Genomic DNA, 26,037 nt, shown 5'->3' on the forward strand with positions numbered 1-26,037 from the left:
GAGCGACTACATGCTGCAGTGCCTGCGCAACGACAGCAGAGTTGCCCACATTTTAACCTGTGCGGACTACTGGGTTGCCACCCTGCTGGATCCACGCTACAAAGACAATGTGCCCACCTTACTTCCTGCACTGGAGCGTGATAGGAAGATGCGCGAGTACAAGCGCACGTTGGTAGACGCGCTACTGAGAGCATTCCCAAATGTCACAGGGGAACAAGTGGAAGCCCAAGGCCAAGGCAGAGGAGGAGCAAGAGGTCGCCAAGGCAGCTGTGTCACGGCCAGCTCCTCTGAGGGCAGGGTTAGCATGGCAGAGATGTGGAAAACTTTTGTCAACACGCCACAGCTAACTGCACCACCACCTGATACGCAACGTGTTAGCAGGAGGCAACATTTTACTAACATGGTGGAACAGTACGTGTGCACACCCCTCCACGTACTGACTGATGGTTCGGCCCCATTCAACTTCTGGGTCTCTAAATTGTCCACGTGGCCAGAGCTAGCCTTTTATGCCTTGGAGGTGCTGGCCTGCCCGGCAGCCAGCGTTTTGTCTGAACGTGTATTCAGCACGGCAGGGGGCGTCATTACAGACAAACGCAGCCGCCTGTCTACAGCCAATGTGGACAAGCTGACGTTCATAAAAATGAACCAGGCATGGATCCCACAGGACCTGTCCGTCCCTTGTCCAGATTAGACATTAACTACCTCCCCATAACCATATATTATTGGACTCCAGGGCACTTCCTCATTCAATCCTATTTTTATTTTCATTTTACCATTATATTGCGATGCTACCCAAAGTTGAATGAACCTCTCCTCTGCCTGTGTGCTAGGCCTAAATATATGCCAATGGACTGTTGCAGTGGTGGCTGACATGAAGCCTGATTCTCTGCTATGACATGCAGACTAATTCTCTGCTGACATGAAGCCAGATTGTCTGTTACGGGACCTCTCTCCTCTGCCTGGGTGCTGGGCCTAAATTTATGACAATGGACTGTTGCAGTGGTGGCTGACGTGAAGCCTGATTCTCTGCTATGACATGCAGACTGATTCTCTGCTGTCATGAAGCCAGATTGTCTGTTACGGGACCTTTCTCCTCTACCTGGGTTCTGGGCCTAAATTTATGAAAATTGACTCTTACAGTGGTGGGTGACGTGAAGCCTGATTCTCTGCTATGATATGAAGACTGATTCTCTGCTGACATGAAGCCAGATTGTCTGTTACGGGACCTTTCTCCTCTGCCTGGGTTCTGGGCCTAAATTTATGAAAATTGACTCTTACAGTGGTGGGTGACGTGAAGCCTGATTCTCTGCTATGATATGAAGACTGATTCTCTGCTGACATGAAGCCAGATTGTCTGTTACGGGACCTTTCTCCTCTGCCTGGGTTCTGGGCCTAAATTTATGAAAATTGACTCTTACAGTGGTGGGTGACGTGAAGCCTGATTCTCTGCTATGATATGAAGACTGATTCTCTGCTGACATGAAGCCAGATTGTCTGTTACGGGACCTTTCTCCTCTGCCTGGGTTCTGGGCCTAAATTTATGAAAATTGACTCTTACAGTGGTGGGTGACGTGAAGCCTGATTCTCTGCTATGATATGAAGACTGATTCTCTGCTGACATGAAGCCAGATTGTCTGTTACGGGACCTCTCTCCTCTGCCTGGGTGCTGGGCCTAAATATATGCCAATGGACTGTTGCAGTGGTGGCTGACGTGAAGCCTCATTCTCTGCTATGACATGCAGACTAATTCTCTGCTGACATGAAGACAGATTCTCTGTTACGGGACCTCTCTCCTCTGCCTGGGTGCCGGGGCCTAAATATCTGAGAATGGACTGTTCCAGTGGTGGCTGACGTGAAGCCTCATTCTCTGCTATGACATGCAGACTAATTCTCTGCTGACATGAAGACAGATTCTCTGTTACGGGACCTCCCTCCTCTGCCTGGGTGCTGGGCCTAAATATATGCCAATGGACTGTTGCAGTGGTGGCTGACGTGAAGCCTCATTCTCTGCTATGACATGCAGACTAATTCTCTGCTGACATGAAGACAGATTCTCTGTTACGGGACCTCCCTCCTCTGCCTGGGTGCTGGGCCTAAATATATGCCAATGGACTGTTGCAGTGGTGGCTGACGTGAAGCCTCATTCTCTGCTATGACATGCAGACTGATTCTCTGCTGACATGAAGCCAGATTCTCTGTTACGGGACCTCTCTCCTCTGCCTGTGTGTGTGCTGGGCCTAAATATATGCCAATGGACTGTTGCAGTGGTGGCTGACGTGAAGCCTCATTCTCTGCTATGACATGCAGACTAATTCTCTGCTGACATGAAGACAGATTCTCTGTTACGGGACCTCCCTCCTCTGCCTGGGTGCTGGGCCTAAATATATGCCAATGGACTGTTGCAGTGGTGGCTGACGTGAAGCCTCATTCTCTGCTATGACATGCAGACTAATTCTCTGCTGACATGAAGACAGATTCTCTGTTACGGGACCTCTCTCCTCTGCCTGGGTGCCGGGGCCTAAATATCTGAGAATGGACTGTTCCAGTGGTGGGTGACGGGAAGCCAGATTCTCTGCTATGGAACCTCTCTCCAATTGATTTTGGTTAATTTTTATTTATTTAATTTTTATTTTAATTCATTTCCCTATCCACATTTGTTTGCAGGGGATTTACCTACATGTTGCTGCCTTTTGCAGCCCTCTAGCTCTTTCCTGGGCTGTTTTACAGCCTTTTTAGTGCCGAAAAGTTCGGGTCCCCATTGACTTCAATGGGGTTCGGGTTTGGGACGAAGTTCGGATCGGGTTCGGATCCCGAACCCGAACATTTCCGGGATGTTCGGCCGAACTTCTCGAACCCGAACATCCAGGTGTTCGCTCAACTCTAGTGCTGAGGAATATGCTGGCACTATATAAATAAAGATGATTATTATTATTGTACTTGTATGACCTGTCAGTTGAATATGAGGATCCGACTTGTGAGGCCACTATCATTATTTAGAATCAGGAGCCAAAAGGCCCCATTCGTGGTTGTAGAATGTGCAGGAAATGGAAGCAGCCAAGCATGCAGATATTTTTGACATTCCCATTCATTGTGATTGGGAGAGTCAGAATTTTTTTTAAGTTCACTTAGTTAAAAAAATGAAAAGATTTCAAAATAATCTAAAATTTACATTTTACCCAATTAGAACTGAGTCCTTGTTTTTACTATATATAGGGGGAAAAAAAAAGCTTGATTGTCCTTGCCAGGTGATATAAAAAAAAACACATCTAGAAAATAATCTATCTTTACCGTCCTAAGTCTCTCTATATGTTGTTGTTGGGTTAGTTATGGTCATATAAACCACGTAACACTGTTTCATGCCAAGCAAATTCCTTGTCAGTGGGCGTCAAAAGTATGTATTTGTTCCATGAGAACTTATTTAGCATTGTGCTTATATTTTATTTGCCATGAATTCTACCCATAGAGACATTTCATAATTATTTTTAATTCACTGTTTTTATGATGATGTATAGGAATTTTATTATGTTTTTGGTCCGTGATCAGCTGAAAATCAGTAAATTTTTATCAGAAAAATATAGACCATATAAAATATTTAAAAGAATTAGAAAAAACATTTACTAAAGTAATAAAGCAAATTAACTACTAAGCTTATTTTAAACTTTATTTTTTATTTTTTTTCAGCCGCCGATATGGATAACATGTGCTACTTGTTTTACTTCTTAACTTACTTGTTTGTGGTGTGTCTGCAATTCAGTTTACAACCAAAAACGACATTTCCCACAGTGCAATTTGCTTTATCATTCCCTTCTTCTCAGAACCCCCCCTCCCCAATTAAAGCTTCCCATAGTTAGCTGCACCATGTACATGACATCACTGCTGATGTCATATACATTTTTTTGAGATGACCTGCTAGGAGACATCACACAAACGATGCAAAGACCAAGACTGACTGCATGCTAAGAATAGCAGCATTGGGGGTCACATGATCCCGTGTGGAAACACCGAATGGCGGATTATAACATTGGAGGGTTGGGTGGTTGCCTGAGTTTCCTAGGGGGTTCATTTCTGCTCAATCTGCCCACCATCTTAATAATATACACCTCAGCTCCTCAACAAGTTAAATTACTGAGCCTGCACTTCAGTTTTAAATATTTAAAGTCTTACCCAACAATGAGCAAAAAACATGAGCCTCTGCGGTGAGAAGAGCAGAAGATCATCCTCTCCTCTTTCACTTCCCCCAGGCTAACCACACTTTCCTGGTCCCAGGTTGAGAAAACCCAACCTTTAAATTTACATCCACAGCCTATCAATTTATGATGCAGGTTTTACCTTCTGCTTTAAATGTTTGCAATTGTTAAAAGCAGCTGAGGACCAACCATGATTCCAGCAACGATATTGCTGTGAAAACCAACCCAGTTAGGGTGGATTGTCTCCCAATGTGCTGTGGATTTTACTCTGTGGATAATCTACTGTGGATTTGCCAAATTTGAACCAGCCCTTACTGTATATATGCAGTGTTAGAGCATTTCAAAACTTTAGATTGGTAGCGGCCCACATTCCTCATACAGCCCATGATAGCCTTAATGCACCACTGGACAGACCAAATGTGTCATTCGTATAAAGTAATGCAAGCATGTCGAAGGTTTAGACAACCACGATTTGAGTTTGTTCATGAAGGAAATGGTTGTCTTGGAAAAAACCTAAGTCAGACAACTTTGTGCTAGTATATGAAGTCTTGAAGAAAATGTTTTGGTGAAAGACACCATGAAGACAAAGTGATGACACTAGGTGAAGACATGTTGATTTTCTTCTCATGTATGCTGTCTAGAAAATTTGCAAAGATGCCATAATATTCTATGTGCCTGTGCTTCAGTGTTTCTTGTCTTTCTCAGACAGTAAGAAACACAATTGTGATTTACTTATGCCTATCAAACTGGTGTAGTGCTTAAAGGGAATATATAGGTACTGTGTGCTGAACTCAATAACCTGTTAAATGAAGAGCACTGAAATACCTGAAGTCATATTTGCTGAACTTCCTTGGCAGAGCTGAACGCTATTTTACACTTGCTGAGGATCAGGCCAATTATTGGGAATGAACAGTTGTTTGAATGCTCGTTCCCAATAATTGGCCCGTGTAAATGTGATGCTGAGTGCCCGACAGACAAGCATATCCTCATTTATTGGTAGCACATTGTCCTGTGTAAAGAGGGATGTGTTGCTGAGACGCAATGGAACTCCATGGGGATGAATGACCACTCATTCCCATACGGCAGCAGACCTTGCTGCATGTAAATATAGCCAATTACTGGGTAACAGTCCTCTTTCCCAATCCTTGACAACTCTATTGGCCCCTGCAAAAGGGTCCTGAGTGTTTCATGACTTTGATTAACTTCATCGTGGACCTTCCGCAGGTCCTGCAGCATGTTACAAATGCCAATTCTTGTCTGCAAAACGGACTAGAATAGTACATGCTCTATTTTTTTGCAGGTCTGCGGAACAGACATACAGATGCGGCCTCATTTAAATGAATGGGTCTGCATCCAGTCTGCAAAAAATGTGAATTGGATGCGGACCAAAACAACTGGTGTGCATATTAACCTGAAGCTGATTAAAATGAACGATTTCAAGTAAAATGACCATTTATTGGGTGAAATTTATTAATGAACGATGGTTCAGTCATTGTCTGAAAAGGATTTGGTTGTGTTGGAATTATTCATCTGATAGTTGGACTAAAGAGTTTTTGTTCAAAGACAGTTTGTTCAAGGATAAAGGACCTTTCTTGGAAAGAACATTCCCCAAAAGTTCTTTCTTCTATCACCAGGTTTCTTGGAACATGTATGGGCAGTTTAAACAACTGTAATGTCCAATATGAATTAAAATTTGTATCTCTGAAAAATGATCGTTCACCGCTTTTTTTTGTTCAACAGCTGTCCCACCACAAACCAACTTCTATGTCATGTGTAGGGCCACCTTTAGATATATCTAGGCTTGTTTCTTTACTGACTGCAACTGCTGAAACATATCTTCTTGCTTTGTCATCACTAAATCTTATGTTGCTATCCCTTACTAATTCTTAGATGTCATTTATACTGTAACTCAGCTAATACAGCTTTATATTACAACCCAGTATTCAGAGTAATACAGGGCGGTTTTGCAGCTTTGGGGGGGGGGGTTGGAGGAAACCACCCCTCTCCCCGAACAGACCTGAATAGACAAGCATACTTACCTGTTTATTGGCTCTGGCTCCCAACTCCTTCACTCCACGGCTGCTCCTTTTGGCTCTCTGCATGTGAACTTCCTGTTTGACATCACTGCAGCCAACCGCTGGCTGGAGTGGTGACCTGCTTCCCTTGTGACATGTTGCCATTTGTCATGGCTCCATGAGATAATAAAACTATAGATGTTTTATCAAGCAGAATTTTCTTAAGAAGCTAATAGTCAGGAGTATATCTATACCGGTTATTCATGAAAAAGATGTTTTCATCGTCGGCACATGCCATTTTTTTGACACCTGAACACTAAGGTGGTGGGAGTGTCAGTAATTTCAGCTTCATGGTCTGCATTCCTCTCGATTCTTTGGGCCTTGCTATCTCTATTGTAGTACAGGGCAAGCATTTGTTCTTGTGTACAATGTGTGGATACAGCTGTTGTGTCTCAGGTCCATGAATGCGCATTTCACACAGCACAATGGACCACCTCGAAACAGGATGCCATTGGTGGTGTTCCATCGATGAAGCATGTATTAGATACCTAGAGGATAAGTACCATAGATGGCACCAGATCACAACAGTTCTTCTCATAATGGGGGATGATTGTATAATGTAAGTTAATTACAAAGTTACCAGTTTGGTTAGTGTGAGATCATTGCCCACCAAAGTTGGATGCTGAAAAACCCCTTTAATTTTTGTCATTTTCTGTTGAAAAGTAGTAATGGCGTGACTATCAATTAAAGGACTTAAATCAAACCAAACATTTTTTGTGAATGAAATACGGCATAGTTCTTCCTGCTGAAATATATTCTCTGCCGGGGACAGGAAAGGTTCTGAAACTGTTACACCTGACCTTTGAAAAGTAAACATTTTGTCTTAGTTGTCATCGTTTCGCTTCAGCTTTGTGCGATATGTCAAGATAAGTGATGAACTGTAACATCTTATATTTGAAGAATGAAGACTACTGATATTTTCCTTTGAAACATGTTTTATGAAGTGCTCTTATCTGACCATATGTCTATGTTTTCACTTACATTCTGAAATATATCACTGTATATATTCTATATATAGGAGATACCACGGAATCAGATTTATGTGTGTGATGTATTTTAGATATCAGTTCATTTTCTGTCAAGCCTCATTTTTGATGTTGAATGTATTTATTTACTAAGATTTAACGTTTTGTTGCTAAAGTTTTATTAGTTTTAAAATTAACCGTTTTTCTTTAAGCGTTCCAAACTATATTTTTTTTTTTAGATCTTTAAAATCAACAACATAGGTTACATAGACAATAATATCCCCAGAATGGGCCGATTAGGAGCTCAGTAGTAAGGGTGCATTTCCACCAACAGATTATCTGACCAATTTCTGTCCAATTAGACCAATAGTTGGTGTGTATAACAAAAGATCTGTGTGTGTAAACGGCCATCTGACCAATGATTGGTCAGAAAATCTGTCAGATAATCTGTTGGTATAAATGCACCCTAAGATAGTATATATTAAGCATTTAAGCTCCCCATAGAGGGAGCTGTAGTAATGCAGATTTTTATCATTTAAAAGGGTTATAAAAAATTTTTTTTCATTGATGGCCTATTTTTCAGTTGGCCATTAATGCTAGATCAGGTGGGAATCCAACTCTCAGACCTCCCACTGATCAGATGTTTGAAGGGGCTGCGGCACTCTTCTTGTATACATTGAAATTTGTGCACTGGTTCGTACTGCACACAACATAACATAAAAAAAACTAGATTTAAACAATAGTTCATTTTTTCTAATGACACATTGCCTTTAAAGCAGCACCTCTAAAGACAACTAATACCTTGGAGGATTTATCACTATATTGGCTTTGCAAAGCTGTGTTTTCAAATACCCTACTGGTATATAAAGTATACAACTAGAGAAAAGTTATCATTTGCTGTAGTGTGTATATATATATATATATATATATATATATATATATATATATTACACAGTACTGTGCAAACATTTTAGTTAGGTGTGGAAACATGCTGCAAACTAAGAATGCTTTCAATATTAGAAGTAAGCCTGAAGTGTCTTTCTTGTGCTGCACTAAGTGTCCTTGGCTGACCCCTGCACCTACAGTCCTCAATGTTGCCAATTTTTTTGAGCTTCTTCAAAAGAGCTTGGCAGGCAGATACGTCAATCATGCATTACCATAAGGGAGGTGTCTGATTGGCTCCAAATTTATTCTTCACCAGAACAAAAACTCCAAACATACAGCCAAAATCTATCTTCAGCATAAAGATAAACCAGGAGTCCTGGAAGTGATGATATGTCCCGCATTGATCTCAACATCATCAAGTCTGTCTGGGATTACATGGAGAGACAAAGATTTGAGGAAGCCTATATCCACAAAAGAATGTGGTTAGTGCTCCAAGATGTTTGGAAAAACTTCCCTGTAGCATTCCTTCAAAAACTGTGTGTAAGCATACCTAGAAGAACTGATGTTTTGAACGGAAGCGATGGTCGCACCAAATATTGATTTGAATTAGATTTTTCTTGTTCATTCCCTTTTGTTAATTGATAAAAAATAAATGATTATTCTATATTCTTATTCTATTATTATATAAAAATAATAACTATTATTCCTTTTTTTTTTTTTTTTTTTTTTACATTATTACTTTGCAGTATTTGCTATAAAGAATAACAGAAAAAATTGATCAAAACTGGTGCAAAAGAACACTGGCTTAGTAACCCATAGCACCCAATTAGATTCCACTTTTCATTTGGAGAATGAAGGATGAAACCTGGTTGCTATGGGCAACTAAACCAGTTTTCCTTTGCACCAGTTTTGATAAATCTCCCTCTTATTGCTCATTATTTGGATTGCCACAATAGCATTATGAAGCCTTACGAGTTAAGAGTCACATCAGTCTGGTGAACATAGCTGTCTACAGTCCATCTCACGAAAGGCCAGTTAGTGGGGTGAGAGCTGTAATTTAATACTCTTCTACTGTACTACATCAAATAAAACAAATATGATAACTGTAAGCATGGCAGACAACAAATACAACTTTTTCGCCATCATAGTCCTTGCAATATTTTCACATATACCAGTAATATATTCACATGAGCAGTTACCAATTACAGTAAAATCCTTTGAACTTGCCATCAGTGGGACTTGTCAGGTATTAGATTATCAGATACTCTGGATTATCAGACTGTAATAGCACACAATGTAATTCACATGTTTTTGTCTACCAAATCTTGTGATCTAGTCTTGTGAAATTCAACATTACATTCGCATTTCTGAACTGGAAAAAAAAGAACTGAATTATCAGATTTTTGGGGTTTATTTCCAGAGTAAAGCAGTTCCACTGTAGAAGGATTTAGAGAATCTACTTTTAATCCACTCAACCTTCACGGTCGGAATTAGATCACCTTCTACTTTTGAGAGCCTGGAATGTCTCTGCATTTTAAGAGAAGCCCACTTGTTTCACTGGTAAACACGTCTTGCTTCATTTCCCCTGTGGTAGCGCCATAAGCAAATTGAACACTTGTAGCCAGGTTTCCAGATTAAAGTTGACGTCTGTGGTCTAAGTAGTGGCACACCCTATAATTGGCAATATTTTTGAGGGGCCTTCTTGCAAAAGGGATTGTCCAAAGCTTTTTAAGTCTCTAAGGAGAAAGTATATGATTTGAATTGAAGTTCCTTAAGGCATCTCAACAAAATAATTGTGAATACACATAATGTATCTCTTTATTTTTGAATATGTATAAGATTGCATTTTATTCTATTTAAAGTCTTTCAGCCCCAAAATGATTTCATTATTTTTATATTTTGCTTCTTTTCTTAAATTAACTATTTTTTTTATTTTATTTTTTTATAACAGCTTGTGTGTCAAACCATACATTTTATATAATTTTATGTTTACTTCTGGCATCTTTCAAAATATAAAGCTTCATTCTCTGTGGAAAATAATCAGCGGGGGTCCTAGCTGTAGGATCCCCACCAATCTGATAGGTATCCCCTGTCCTATGGCTAGATGATAACTTGAACCTATTGGAATACCCCTTTACTATACAGTATGTAGTATATGAATTACATGTGAAGAGGGTGAAAGTAAAGTTTCCAGTAATACCAATTACATTTAGAAAAATATAATTAGGAGTCCAGATACATTTCAGAATTAAAAAGGGTATTCCCACGATAGTAAGTTATTGCATATTATTAGGATGTGCCATAATAAAATGATTCTTACAGGGTCCTTATACTGGGATCCCCACCAATCACTTGATGAAGGACCTGCTGAACTAGAAAAGCATAATGCTAAAGAAAGTTAGACCAGCACCTCCAAACTATATATAACAGAAGTACAGGTGCACGCCACCATGGCTGCAATGCAAAAGCAAACAAGGACTACAAGTAGCAACACACTGCTTTATGCACAAAGACGCATGCAAACATTGCAAAACATGAATAAATGTAAACTGCATCACTGCTATACTTACTATATGAAAATTAAAAGCTCTTTGTGCATATTTTTGTCAGGCCCATCTACTAGCGACAAGGTGGATTCTATCAGACAGGACCTACACTAAAGGTTTTGCTTCTCCTGGGCTTTTGGCCCACAAAATTCAGGTCGATGTAGAATCCAGCTATGGGATACTCTGATTAAATGTACTAGGCCGATGGGTGGGAGTGCGTGGTTTAAAAAAACATAGTGGCTAATTTGGATTTTGCAAGAACAGTTCCACAGCTTCTGGTCAGCAGTGCAACTGTGCAGATAAAATCCAGGAGGAGCGAACATTTGTTCTAGAAATTAGTGGGGTGCCCCAGATGTCAGACTTTTTTTTTATCAATAATCAATGTGATGGCTTATGACAGTATTCCATTACTTACTGTGGTAGGAATGAACATTTAAGGCCTGTTTCACACTGGCGTTTACTCGTTCTGGCAGGGGAACAGCCTGCCGGATCAGTAACCACAGTGTACATCCATGAGCTACTGGAAGTCTGCCCAGCCCCATTCACTTTAATGGGGAGTGTCATGGATCCGGTCGCAGCACTCCAAATATGCAGAGAGGGGGCCAGACAAAAAACGCTGCGTCCAGGGTCTATATCACAGCGCAAAATAAGTTGCACCAAATTCACCATAAATATGCAACTCCTGTCTATATCCGATCTATAGAGTAAAATATACAGACCACTTCTCTAGTGATAATCATTACATGCTGCAGTTATAGCTATAAAAGTTTGATAGGAATATCTACTATCTTTCTGACAGTAGCCAAAAACAATCATTTTCAATTGCTGTAGCTTTTAAGTACAGTACTGTATACATATTTAACACATATGTGGATGACCATATATTGCATGGCTTGTGTTCCAGTGTTTTTAAGAGCACAAACTCTTATTGATTTATTTACTTGCCTTATATATGGGATTTGCACACCGTAATATATTTATATTGTTTTTATGTGTAAACTTCTGCTAGGATATGTGGTTTATGTTCAAATGTTTTTTTTGTTTTTTTTACTTTTTAAAATAATTCCTGGTTGTCACAATGTTAAGAAATATATAGGTTTTGAGGCTGCACTTACTTTTCAAGGACTGCAATCCCTGCATTTTACTGGATATGTTGTTACTATTTTTATATATTAATTTCCAAATTTTTGGTCTTTCCAATTCTGGCGATTTTCTGAAGATATGTGTAAGTACATTTAAGCCTAAGTGGCATATATGAACTCTGCACATGTTGAACTGTGTTTTTTAAGAGGTGTGGTCCATATAACGTTCTGCTTGGGTTACATTTTACCCAATAATATACATTTTTATGCAATTTTTTATGGAAAATGACACAAAATTGCATAAAGACACCTATGTATATAAAGTGCTGAGTGGCATTTTGACAACGTGCCTGGTGCCTATTTTCAGGAAATATATTGATACGGGAGGGAAGGGGGGAGTAAGTACGATTTGTTTTGTCATTTTTGTTTTATTTGTACATGTAAAAACTGTGAAAATTGCCGTGGCTACCAAATTTATGCAGCAGGGTACTATATTGAAGTTTAAGGACATAATAGGGAATTTAGGAGCCCTGGCCATTTGGAGCCAGACATAGTACCACTGGCCATTTATTATACCAGTGTCTTGTTATGTGGAAGAGGGACTTTTGGGCGCTGATAACTGGATGCCCTCATTGGCCAGATATGCAAAACTGCTCCCAAACTGTGCCCTCCGACCAAGCAGAGCTAATGTGGTTGTGAATCTTTTTATTATGTGAACCATGAATCACTTCAGTGTGTGTGGTATATCTTAAAAGTCTTGTGCTTGCTAAACCACATCGTGTCTCTTTCAATTTCTGGAATTCTTCTGCTATGACAGAATATTTATATCAGTTATTACATATTTATGTGATGGAAAATAAATTTACCATTAAGATCCTTAATATATGTTACTTTGAATGAGTTACTATGTAACTGTATTTTGAGCAGTGGCAACATTTCATAGCCCCAGTGAATATAATGGGTCATTTTTTACAAGGTTAGTGAAATGCCAATAATCATTTTTCAGCGTGTTACATGTGATTTATTCTGTAATAAACCGCCTAGTTGCCTCTGTGCAAGAGAAATTTCCTTGCCAGATTTGATTACGAGATTTGTGCTTATGTTGTTGAAGATCCTTATTGCAAAGCAAACATTGGTAACCCGCATTTACAATGTGTCATTCCAATAATCATTTTTTCTCACACACCAATAAATATTCTAACCAGAGTTTTACACTTTTAAACTTGTGTAGTCAAAGTAAGTTAACATAGAGACCATCAGAAATACCGCCCGGCTGCTTATATTCCCTGATACATATTGCATGTTTTATCTGGTGTTCAAGCTTGTTTTCTACTGAGCTACATATGTGTTAGTGCTTGAAAATGTTTGATACTTTGTTGATCACGCGGTGAGGCTCAAATGACTTTTAATGGATGCGATACCACTCTCTGATGTGATATGGAAAGATAATTTGATAATTAAAGAAGTTCTCTTGAAATATTCTTCTTCTTGACCTCCGCTGTACATGTACTGTGGAGGTTGGGTCATTAAAGTGAGCGCTATAGCCATTGGGTGCCTGCAGACACACAGCTGACACCTTGGGCTAATGTCTGCGATTGGCGATAATGCTATTGCCAGACATTCAACCCCTCAGATGCTGTGTTCAAATGTGACCATGACATCTGAAAGTTAAAAGACCTGGGAGCATGCACACCCTGATCCAGAACGCCTTCCCCTTGCTAAGATCGCGGAAGGCGTTCCTTAGTAGTAATAGGCCTAAGCCTCTACAACGCTTCAAGGCTTCCAGGCCTATTACTAGTATATTCCTATGCAGGCCTGCAGGTGGCAGCACTGAGTTAGAATATACTAAATTACAGAAAAAAATGTAAAAGTTTTACTTTTTACTTTGACTTACCCTGGAGTAAAAATAAATAAAAATAAACAATGAATAATTAGCACCATAGGCATCGCCATGTCTGAAAGCGCCCATACTATTAAAATATAAAAATATTTATGCCATACGGCGAACAGTGTAATAGAAAAAAATCTAAATGGCTGATTCACAATTTTTTTGTAACTTCACTTCCCAAATTAACTAAAAAGTGATTAAAAAGTCATGCACACCCTACAATGGTATCAGTAAAAACTAAAAAGTAAAAACTCTGTAGTTGTAACTTGGCAATCAATAGAAAATTTTATTTTTTCCAAAGTTTTTTTTCAGTGTCAAAACAGGGAAAACTATATCAATGTGTTATCACGGTAATTGTACTGACCCAGAGAATGAAGGTAACATGTCAGTTTTACTGCTTAGGGAATGTCGTAAAAACAAAACCCATAAAATGTTTCCCAATTCCATCCCATTTGAAATTGTTTTCTAGCTTCTCATTACATTGTATGCAATATTAAATGGTGCCATTAGAAAGTACAACTTGTCCCGCAAAAACAAGTTTCATACAGCTACGTGAAAGGAAAAGTAAAAAAGTTATGGCTCTGGGAAGGCAGGGAGGACAAAATTAAAACACAGCCTGAAAGGGTTAACAAACAACTTTAATGAGCAAAATATGCACATGTTATCTATGAGAGGGTAATCACTGTGGTAACTTAAAATGGTCACTGTCTTGTATAGTGTTGGGCGCGAATATTCGTATTGCAAATTTTATTCGCGAATATCGCCACTTAGAATATAGTGCTATATATTTGTATTCTCGAATATTCTAGATTTTTTGTCATTAATAACCTCCCTTTTTGCTTGTGGGCCAATGAGAAGGCTGCAATGTCTTTGTCTGAGCTTAGCAACATCCCCAGCAACCAATAGGAAAGTTGCCTACCCCTTACTATATAAGAACCTCCCCAGCAGCCATTTTCTGTAGTTTTATGGAGTTCTGAGAGATATAGCAGTGTTATTGCTGTGCTCTCTGCTTTCCTGTGTCATTACATTAGATAGTTAGTTAGTTAGCTTATATATATAATACAGATAGTTAGTGGGAGATAGTCAGTGTAGGTTAGATAGTGATATAGTGTAGCTGATAGGTTCTGCCGCCTATACATACATGCTACAGACATAGTGCTGTGATGTGTCACCACCAGACATCTGAGAAGCTCTGTCAGACGTTCTTCAGAACCTCCTGCTTGAGGTTTTTTTTTGTTATGCTTTCGTTTTCTCATCTCGTTAGCCTCTCTCAGCTGTCATGTAGTGCACTGATTGCATCCCTTTAAATCCCTTCCCATACTGCATCACTTTGCGGTTTATACAACTTCCTGGAGTGTGTGCATGTTGGATGCTACTACTGAGTCTTCTACAGATAAGTTTTGTTCATTCATTTGTATTTTCCTGTTTGCTGGATCTCAGGTGACCCTGACTCCCTCCGTATCAAGTGTAGGGAGCCGGTGGTCGTGTCCCCTCACTATTATAGGGTGTTCAGGTGTCATACAGTCGAGGAACGAGGATATGCAATCCTCTACCATAGAGATTTTTGTATAGGCTGAGCAGTAAGGGAGAGAGCCAGGTCTGTTACAGGGCTTACCCTCTGGTTCCTTAGTTTTGGATCCAGTCAGTCGGATCAGTCTTATAGTCTCTGTACACCTTCCGTGACATGATGTCACAAGTTCACAACAATAAATAGAGTGCCAATCAGGAATATGTAGTCAGACCTGCTAAAATGTGAAGTTGCACGTATTGCGCCAAAATATGCACATCATTCATTTCTGATTTGCGCAATTGCGAATATATTGGAGCACTCTATCTGCATATAAAGCTATTGTCATGTTCTGCCGTGCCAACCATTTTCTCCAGTCTCAGGAAACTTCTAGCATCTTTGAGAAATGTCGCAAAAGTGACCCACGCCTGCATTGCGCTTGCAATACGAGCATATTACATTGCCGATTTTTGCAATCAAGAAAATTATCGTGAATTCCCGAATTCCCGAATATATAAAGAATATTTGCCAAAATATTCACGAAATATTGCGAATTCAAATATTGCCCCTGCCGCTCATCACTAGTCCTGTAGATATACAGGATAGGTGCTTTACACCTCTGTGTGTGGGGGAAGGGACTGTTTCTCATCATTCCTGTCCAGGATGACTGGACATGACCAGGATTTTAGAGGAACTAAACTACAACTGCAGCATCACATAGCTGAGAAACAGCGGGGGAGAGATTTAGTGCCATTCCACAATCTGCTACTGAGATACAGCCGCCAAAATCCAGTTTGAGCACAAGGTTTAGGTCTTATGTCTAGTCAGCCTGAGCAGGAGAAATATTTCATATGTCCCTTCTCCCCCATAAATCTCAAGCACCATTTATAGTCACATTGTAGGACAAGGTTTCTCATTGTTTAACTGGATGGCGGCCATTTTAATTCCCTCTAGATAATATGAACACATTCTGCTAATTAGGGTTATTTATAAATTTATTTTTAAGGCCATGCTTCTTATTTATAATGACGCTATTTCTTGTAATTTTCTCAGAGAATCCCTTTAAAGTGGTCATTTTGAAGTTGATTTATGAATGCTTTTAAATAGGAGATACTAATGTCACATACAGTAGCCTTTATCTGATGGGAAAAGGATAAATGTCTATTTTACTATTCTTAATATATCAGTTGCAAACGTGGAGGTAATAGCAAATGTTAGATTCAGCAATTATTAATATGAAGGATATTTTTACCAAATTTTTTGATACTCTATTTTTGTTGGAATATTCCCCCCTTTCCTACCACAGTAAATGTAATTTACTGTATCATTTACCTCCATTAGAAATTGACTATGAAAAAACCTGAAATGCAGCATGAGTTGCTTAATGGGGTTTTCTGGTAAATATGAGTTTCTGCACCATGGCCCCTGAAACAGAAGATTGATACTTATCTACTCCACACCACTTTGGTCCTCTGTGCTGCCTCTGCTCTCTCCATTTTCTGGTCTCTACATTGTTTACTATAGGTAAGCTATAGGTTTGGTAAAATACACCGCTCCAGCCAATGACTGGCTTCTGCGGTGATGTGCTGCATGGCTGGAGTGGTGCATGTGACCAAGCCTAGTATTGGACTGTGGTGTCTAGGGCCCACCAGTGAAATTCATTCTGGGGGCCCACAGTACAGCTACATGCAGATATTACCCACTTACACAGCGGCAGCAGCAGCAACAAGATGCTACAAGGTGACACAGGTCACTGGGGAAAGAGGATACTGTCTGGCACACCTCTGTACATAGAAGTCATCTCAACCAACTGATGCCGCTGTAATAATAAACTGGGTAGTCTGTTAACCAACCCACTTTTTAATTCTTACATAGGCTGATTAAGATGCTGTATGCTGCCTATCTATACGTAGTTCATTCAGTCTACTGTGCCATGTTCTACTTGTGCAGGGGGTGGGGGACTAGAGGCCCATCTTGCTCAAGGGCCCACTGGGGGATTCACCTGTTACCCTGTGGGTCAGTCTGAGCCTAACCAAGCCGATAGGTAGCCGGTTGTAAGCAATGGTGGGACCAGAAGATAGAGAGAGCGGAGAGACCACCACAGCAGAGTAAGCAGGTAAGTATAAATCTTCTGTTTCAAGTGCCATGCTTCAGGAACTTGTTAAAAAATAATTTTTATTGGAAAATCTCTTTAACAAGTCTTGGGTGTTCCATTTATTTACTGGTGGCCACTAATCCTCTATTCCTTTATATGTTTTTTCATCTTCCCTGCCATTGCTAGGGCTGTCCCATCCAAATGCAGTTGCATACAGTCAACAGGGGACGTATACAACTGTATGGGGTTCAGATGCTCTAAAAGAGGAAGATTTTGGTGGTGGTGTGAGGTGTGGAGTATTTAGGCTTTGTAGTAAGAAAACACTATGTTAGCACGGAGGATATACTTCATACTATGCTTAGTTATTAGTTCACATATAATTAGGCTACAGAACTATTAGTCTACCACAGCTTTGTGAGCTCCATAATACCGTCGCCTGTCTGTAAAATAAGGACAGGATGAAAGTACCAATACTATTAATGATTCTGTTGCTTTGTCTTTATTTTCAGTAACAATTACATCATGTGAATACCATCTCACACCCCCGCACATTGACGCGGTTCAAACTATACCGTTCTTAGTCGTAACTGTGTGCACTTCCTGACCCTCGGGTTTAAATAGATCCATTCCCCCTGAAAAAGAGGGGGAGGGGAACCACACCCCCAGGGCGAGGCAAAGCACTTACTCTGTTCTGTGCTACACCCATTATCTACATTTGACATCATATTCAAAAGCAACACCTATAAATCCCACAAAAATGCAAAATATAAGGTACAAAATACAAAAACACCTATCTAGGTGTTTATATCTTGAGAACTTACCTGGTTCGTTCACGTGCATGGAGGATAAAGGATGCATGGTGAGCTGGATATTTTGTTTATTAACTTTATGAGTTGAAGGTTTTCCGTGCCTCACCTCCAACATTCCATGTTATAACAAGTTGCAAGTTATCACGGTTATCATTTATGATATTTGGTGGACCCCCTCACACTCTGTACCCTGTCCTGCAATGGCTTTCGCTTCAACTTCTGACCGCAGAACCTAAGCAGATCAGGTGTTTTCCATGCAAGATCAACATTCCCATGACCAGCTTGATATGAAAAGTCAAATGGAAAAACTTTTGATTCAAGAAACCAAAATTTGGTGGGATCACACAACGCTGGTGAAATATGTTGAAAAGTCTATTATTCCACATGGACTAAGAATTAAAAAGATACCGACCACCATCTTTTCAGATACCTTTGTCTCACAATGGAACAATTTATTAACTGAGTGCTCTTTGCAGCTTATGTCCTTGATCATTGAATATGAGAGTGAGAAACTCACAAGTATACAACATGAAATAGAGACATGCAAAAGCACTTTGAATAAATATGAGACTATACCTGAATATACTGTGATGGAAAAGAAAATTGTGGCTTTGGTCAAACAACTTGAGGAGAGCATAATTGAAACGAAGCACAACAAGTTCCAGAGGGATCTCTATAATTATAGTAACAACCAGATTTATGAATGGGGAAGATGCGATAATCTCTACCACCACCCCAAATCTATTTAAAAATAAAAATAAAAAAATCACAGCGAAAACCAGCAAAATCAAATATATCACGTAAAGTCAGCTTTAACTCATCGGAATTGGAGACATCGGAGATCACCAGTGACTCCCAGGAGTCAGCTGAGGACTATACTCTGGAAACACATGACAGTGCAACCAAAACCATCATATTATAAAAAAATCTAAGAAACAAGCGAGACAGGGAGACCCCCCGAAAAACGACCGAGAAGGGCCGGGCGCAAACACAAGAAGACCCCATGCTATGGCCACCCGATTAGAGAAAAAATAAAAAGGTGTGCGAACCAACAATTACTGCTAGATGTTATAAACCTGTCTGAACTCTGCCTTACTCATGACCAAAAAGATGTTCTGTCTCTGGGTCTGAACTTTGTGCCTACCACGGACTTTGATTTATTTTCTACCATTCTTGACATCAATAAGTTTGTGAGGAATTTAACCCTTAGAAGACACTTCCATGATGCAAATCTGGGGAGTTGGAGACAGACACAGAATTAACTGCTAATTTACATACCAGTTTTTCATTCCAGGAGCAGCAGTCTCTGGTCTGCCTTACGAATCTCGAGATAGAAAATACTGATTTTCCAGAGGCAGTAGGAGGACAGGATTTTATAGTCACTAATCCACACTATTACCCATTTAAATCTCACACTCAAGGTATGGACACCTTCCACGAGGTTAGAGAAAAAGAACTCACTGCAATACATGACCAAAAATCTCAAAATTACAAAAATCACAATCTAACTAGAAAACAACAGGATGCCCTGAGGGAGTTAGATGGTAAAACTGACCTTATAATCAAAATGGCAGATAAGGGGGGTTCAGTGGTGGTTTTAAATAAAGAAACATACTACCAACAAATGATGGATCTGTTGTCCGATGCCTCCACATACCAGAGACTGGATAAAAATCCTTTATTGGAATATCAAAAAGAATATACACTAATCTTCAATAAGGGGAGAGAACGAGGTTTTATTAACCACAGATAATACACATTTCTGAATGTGGAGGCACCAGTCACACCCATAACACATGCACTACCAAAAGTTCACAAAAATGTGAACCCCCCCTCCCTTGCACCCTATTGTCTCAGGCTGGAAAAGTTGGGAGATTGGCTGGACTCACTGTTACAGCCTTTAGGCCCCTTTCACACGGGCGAGAATTCCGCGTGGGTGCAATGCGTTAGGTGAACGCATTGCACCTGCACTAAATCCGGACCCATTTACTTCAATGGGGACTGTGTACATGAGCGGTGATTTTCACGCATCACTTGTGCATTGCGTGAAAATCGCAGCAAGCACTATATTGTCCGATTTTCACGCCCCATAGAAGTGAATGGGACTGCGTAAAAATCGCAAGTATCCGCAAGCAAGTGCGGATGCGGTGCGATTTTCACGCATGGTCGCTAGGAGACGATCTGGATGGGGACCCGATCTTTATTATTTTCCCTTATAACATGGTTATAAGGAAAAATAATAGCATTCTTAATACAGAATGCATAGTAGAAGGTCAATTGAGGGGTTAAAAATAATAAACAAATTTAACTCACCCCATCCACTTGGTCGCCTAGCAGATCTCCTCTTCTTTCTACTTTCTTCAGGACCTGGCTAAAGGACATTTGATGACGTCACTGCGCTCATCAGATGGTCCATCACCATGGTAATGGACCATGTGATGAGCGCAGGGACGTCACCACAGGTGCTTTAGCCAGGTCCTGAAGAAAGTAGAAAGAAGAGGAGATCCGCTACGCGACCAAGTGGATGGGGTGAGTTAAATTTGTTTATTAATTTTAACCCCTCAATGGATATTTTACTAAGCATTCTGTATTAAGAATGCTATTATTTTCCCTTATAACCGTGTTCTGTGAAGAAGTCTGGGTTCAGGTCTGGGTACCAAACATGCAGATTTTTCTCACGCGCGTGCAAAATGCATTAACCACCTCCGGACCGCCTAACGCGCCGATGCGTCCGGAAGGTGGTTGCTTTTCTCCTCCTGGACGCATCGGCGCGTCATCTCGCGAGACGCGAGATTTCCTGTGAACGCGCGCACACAGGCGTGCGCGCTCACAGGAACGGAAGGTAAGCGAGTGGATCTCCAGCCTGCCAGCGGCGATCGCTCGCTGGCAGGCTGGAGATCCGAATTTTTTAACCCCTAACAGGTATATTAGACGCTGTTTTCATAACAGCGTCTAATATACCTCCTACCTGGTCCTCTGGTGGTCCCTTTTGTTAGGATCGACCACCAGAGGACTCAGGTAGGTCAGTACAGTCCCACCAAACACCACACTACACTACACTACACCCCCCCCCCCCCCGGTCACTTATTAACCCCTTATAAACCCCTGATCACCCCATATAAACTCCCTGATCACCCCATATAAACTCCCTGATCACCCCCCTGTCATTGATCACCGCCCTGTCATTGATCACCCCCCTGTCAGGCTCCGTTCAGACGTCCGCATGATTTTTACGGATCCGATCCATGTATCCATGGATCCGTAAAAATCATGCGGACGTCTGAATGGAGCCTTACAGGGGGGTGATCAATGACAGGCGGGTGATCACCCATATACACTCCCTGATCACCCCCTGTCATTGATCACCGCCCTGTCAGGCTCCATTCAGACGTCCGCATGATTTTTACGGATCCGATCCATGTATCCATGGATCCGTAAAAATCATGCGGACGTCTGAATGGAGCCTTACAGGGGGGTGATCACCCATATACACTCCCTGATCACCCCCTGTCATTGATCACCCCCCTGTCAGGCTCCATTCAGACGTCCGCATGATTTTTACGGATCCGATCCATGGATCCATGGATCCGTAAAAATCATGCGGACGTCTGAATGGAGCCTTACAGGGGGGGTGATCAGTGACAGGGGGGTGATCACCCTGATTACCCTGATCACCCCCTGTCATTGATAACCCCCCTGTAAGGCTCCATTCAGACGTCCGCATGCGTTCTGTGGATCCGATCCATGTATCCATGGATCCGTAAAAAATCATGCGGATGTCTGAATGGAGCCTTACAGGGGGGGTGATCAGTGACAGGGGGGTGATCACCCTGATTACCCTGATCACCCCCTGTCATTGATAACCCCCCTGTAAGGCTCCATTCAGACGTCCGCATGCGTTCTGTGGATCCGATCCATGTATCCATGGATCCGTAAAAAATCATGCGGATGTCTGAATGGAGCCTTACAGGGGGGGTGATCAGTGACAGGGGGGTGATCACCCTGATTACCCTGATCACCCCCTGTCATTGATAACCCCCCTGTAAGGCTCCATTCAGACGTCCGCATGCGTTCTGTGGATCCGATCCATGTATCCATGGATCCGTAAAAAATCATGCGGATGTCTGAATGGAGCCTTACAGGGGGGTGATCAGTGACAGGGGGGTGATCACCCTGATTACCCTGATCACCCCCTGTCATTGATAACCCCCCTGTAAGGCTCCATTCAGACGTCCGCATGCGTTTTGTGGATCCGATCCATGTATCCATGGATCCGTAAAAAATCATGCGGATGTCTGAATGGAGCCTTACAGGGGGGGTGATCAGTGACAGGGGGGTGATCACCCTGATTACCCTGATCACCCCCTGTCATTGATAACCCCCCTGTAAGGCTCCATTCAGACGTCTGCATGCGTTCTGTGGATCCGATCCATGTATCCATGGATCCGTAAAAAATCATGCGGATGTCTGAATGGAGCCTTACAGGGGGGGTGATCAGTGACAGGGGGGTGATCACCCTGATTACCCTGATCACCCCCTGTCATTGATAACCCCCCTGTAAGGCTCCATTCAGACGTCCGCATGCGTTCTGTGGATCCGATCCATGTATCCATGGATCCGTAAAAAATCATGCGGATGTCTGAATGGAGCCTTACAGGGGGGTGATCAGTGACAGGGGGGTGATCACCCTGATTACCCTGATCACCCCCTGTCATTGATAACCCCCCTGTAAGGCTCCATTCAGACGTCCGCATGCGTTTTGTGGATCCGATCCATGTATCCATGGATCCGTAAAAAATCATGCGGATGTCTGAATGGAGCCTTACAGGGGGGGTGATCAGTGACAGGGGGGTGATCACCCTGATTACCCTGATCACCCCCTGTCATTGATAACCCCCCTGTAAGGCTCCATTCAGACGTCCGCATGCGTTCTGTGGATCCGATCCATGTATCCATGGATCCGTAAAAATCATGCGGACGTCTGAATGGAGCCTTACAGGGGGGGTGATCAGTGACAGGGGGGTGATTACCCTGATCACCCCCTGTCATTGATAACCCCCCTGTAAGGCTCCATTCAGACGTCCGCATGCGTTTTGTGGATCCGATCCATGTATCCATGGATCCGTAAAAAAATCATGCGGATGTCTGAATGGAGCCTTACAGGGGGGGGTGATCAATGACAGGGGGTGATCAGGGAGTCTATATGGGTGATCACCCCCCTGTCATTGATCACTCCCCCCCTGGTAAGGCTCCATTCAGCCATTTTTTTTGGCACAAGTTAGCGGAAATTTTTTGTTTGTTTTTGTTTTCGTTTTTTCTTACAAAGTCTCATATTCCACTAACTTGTGTCAAAAAATAAAATCTCACATGGACGCACCATACCCCTCACGGAATCCAAATGCGTAAACATTTTTAGACATTTATATTCCAGACTTCTCACGCTTTAGGGCCCCTAAAAAGCCAGGGCAGTATAAATACCCCACATGTGACCCCATTTCGGAAAGAAGACACCCCAAGGTATTCCGTGAGGGGCATATTGAGTCCATGAAAGATTGAAATTTTTGTCCTAAGTTAGCGGAAAGTGAGACTTTGTGAGAAAAAAAACAAAAAAAATCAATATCCGCTAACTTATGCAAAAAAAAAAAAAATTCTAGGAACTCGCCAGGCCCCTCATTGAATACCTCGGGGTGTCTTCTTTCCAAAGTGGGGTCACATGTGGGGTATTTATACTGCCCTGGCTTTTTAGGGGCCCGAAAGTGTGAGAAGAAGTCTGGGATCCAAATGTCTAAAAATGCCCTCCTAAAAGGAATTTTGGCCCCTTTACGCATCTAGGCTGCAAAAAAGTGTCACACATCTGGTATCGCCGTACTCAGGAGAAGTTGGGGAATGTGTTTTGGGGTGTCATTTTACATATACCCATGCTGGGTGAGAAAAGTATCTTGGTCAAATGCCAACTTTGTATAAAAAAAATGGGAAAAGTTGTCTTTTGCCAAGATATTTCTCTCACCCAGCATGGGTATATGTAAAATGACCCCCCAAAACACATTCCCCAACTTCTCCTGAGTACGGCGATACCAGATGTGTGACACTTTTTTGCAGCCAAGGTGGGCAAAGGGGCACCTTTCAGATTTCGCAGGCCATTTTTTACACATTTTGATTTCAAGGTACTTCTTACACATTTGGGCCCCTAAATTGCCAGGGCAGTATAACTACGCCACAAGTGACCCCATTTTGGAAAGAAGACACCCCAAGGTATTCCGTGGGGGGCACGGCGAGTTCCTAGAATTTTTTATTTTTTGTCACAATTTAGCGGAAAATGATGATTTTTCTTTTTTTTTTCTTTTTTCCTTACAAAGTCTCATATTCCACTAACTTGCGACAAAAAATAAAAAATTCTAGGAACTCGCAGTGCCCCTCACGGAATACCTTGGGGTGTCTTCTTTCCAAAATGGGGTCACTTGTGGCGTAGTTATACTGCCCTGGCAATTTAGGGGCCCAAATGTGTGAGAAGAACTTTGCAATCAAAATGTGTAAAAAATGCCCTGCAAAATCCGAAAGGTGCACTTTGGAATATGTGCCCCTTTGCCCACCTTGGCAGCAAAAAAGTGTGACACATCTGGTATCGCCGTACTCAGGAGAAGTTGGGCAATGTGTTTTGGGGTGTCATTTTACATATACCCATGCTGGGTGAGAAAAATATCTTGGTCAAATGCCAACTTTGTATAAAAAAATTGGAAAAGTTGTCTTTTGCCAAGATATTTCTCTCACCCAGCATGGGTATATGTAAAATGACAGCCCAAAACACATTCCCCAACTTCTCCTGAGTACGGCGATACCAGATGTGTGACACTTTTTTGATGCCAAGGTGGGCAAAGGGGCACATATTCCAAAGTGCACCTTTCGGATTTCACCGGTCATTTTTTACAGATTTTGATTGCAAAGTACTTCTCACACATTTGGGCCCCTAAATTGCCAGGGCAGTATAACTACGCCACAAGTGACCCCATTTTGGAAAGAAGACACCCCATGGTATTCCGTGAGGGGCATGGCGAGTTCCTAGAATTTTTTATTTTTTGTCGCAAGTTAGTGGAATATGAGACTTTGTAAGGAAAAAAGAGAAAAAAAAAAAAATCATCATTTTCCGCTAACTTGTGACAAAAAATAAAAAATTCTAGGAACTCGCAGTGCCCCTCACGGAATACCTTAGGGTGTCTTCTTTCCAAAATGGGGTCACTTGTGGCGTAGTTATACTGCCCTGGCAATTTAGGGGCCCAAATGTGTGAGAAGTACTTTGCAATCAAAATGTGTAAAAAATGCCCTGCAAAATCCGAAAGGTGCACTTTGGAATATGTGCCCCTTTGCCCACCTTGGCAGCAAAAAAGTGTGACACATCTGCTATCGCCGTACTCAGGAGAAGTTGGGCAATGTGTTTTGGGGTGTCATTTTACATATACCCATGCTGGGTGAGAAAAATATCTTGGTCAAATGCCAACTTTGTATAAAAAAATGGGAAAAGTTGTCTTTTGCCAAGATATTTCTCTCACCCAGCATGGGTATATGTAAAATGACACCCCAAAACACATTCCCCAACTTCTCCTGAGTACGGCGATACCACATGTGTGACACTTTTTTGCTGCCAAGGTGGGCAAAGGGGCGCATATTCCAAAGTGCACCTTTCAGATTTCACCGGTCATTTCTTACACATTTTGATTGCAAAGTTCTTCTCACACATTTGGGCCCCTAAATTGCCAGGGCAGTATAACTACGCCACAAGTGACCCCATTTTGGAAAGAAGACACCCCAAGGTATTCTGTGAGGGGCATGGTGAGTTCCTAGAATTTTTTATTTTTTGTCGCAAGTTAGTGGAATATGAGACTTTGTAAGAAAAAAAAAAAAAAAAAAAATCATCATCATTTTCCGCTAACTTGTGACAAAAAATAAAAAGTTCTATGAACTCACTATGCCCATCAGCGAATACCTTAGGGTGTCTACTTTCCG

This window comes from Bufo gargarizans, chromosome 4 (genome assembly GCF_014858855.1).
Source record: "Bufo gargarizans isolate SCDJY-AF-19 chromosome 4, ASM1485885v1, whole genome shotgun sequence".
NCBI classification, from domain to species: Eukaryota; Metazoa; Chordata; class Amphibia; order Anura; family Bufonidae; genus Bufo; species Bufo gargarizans.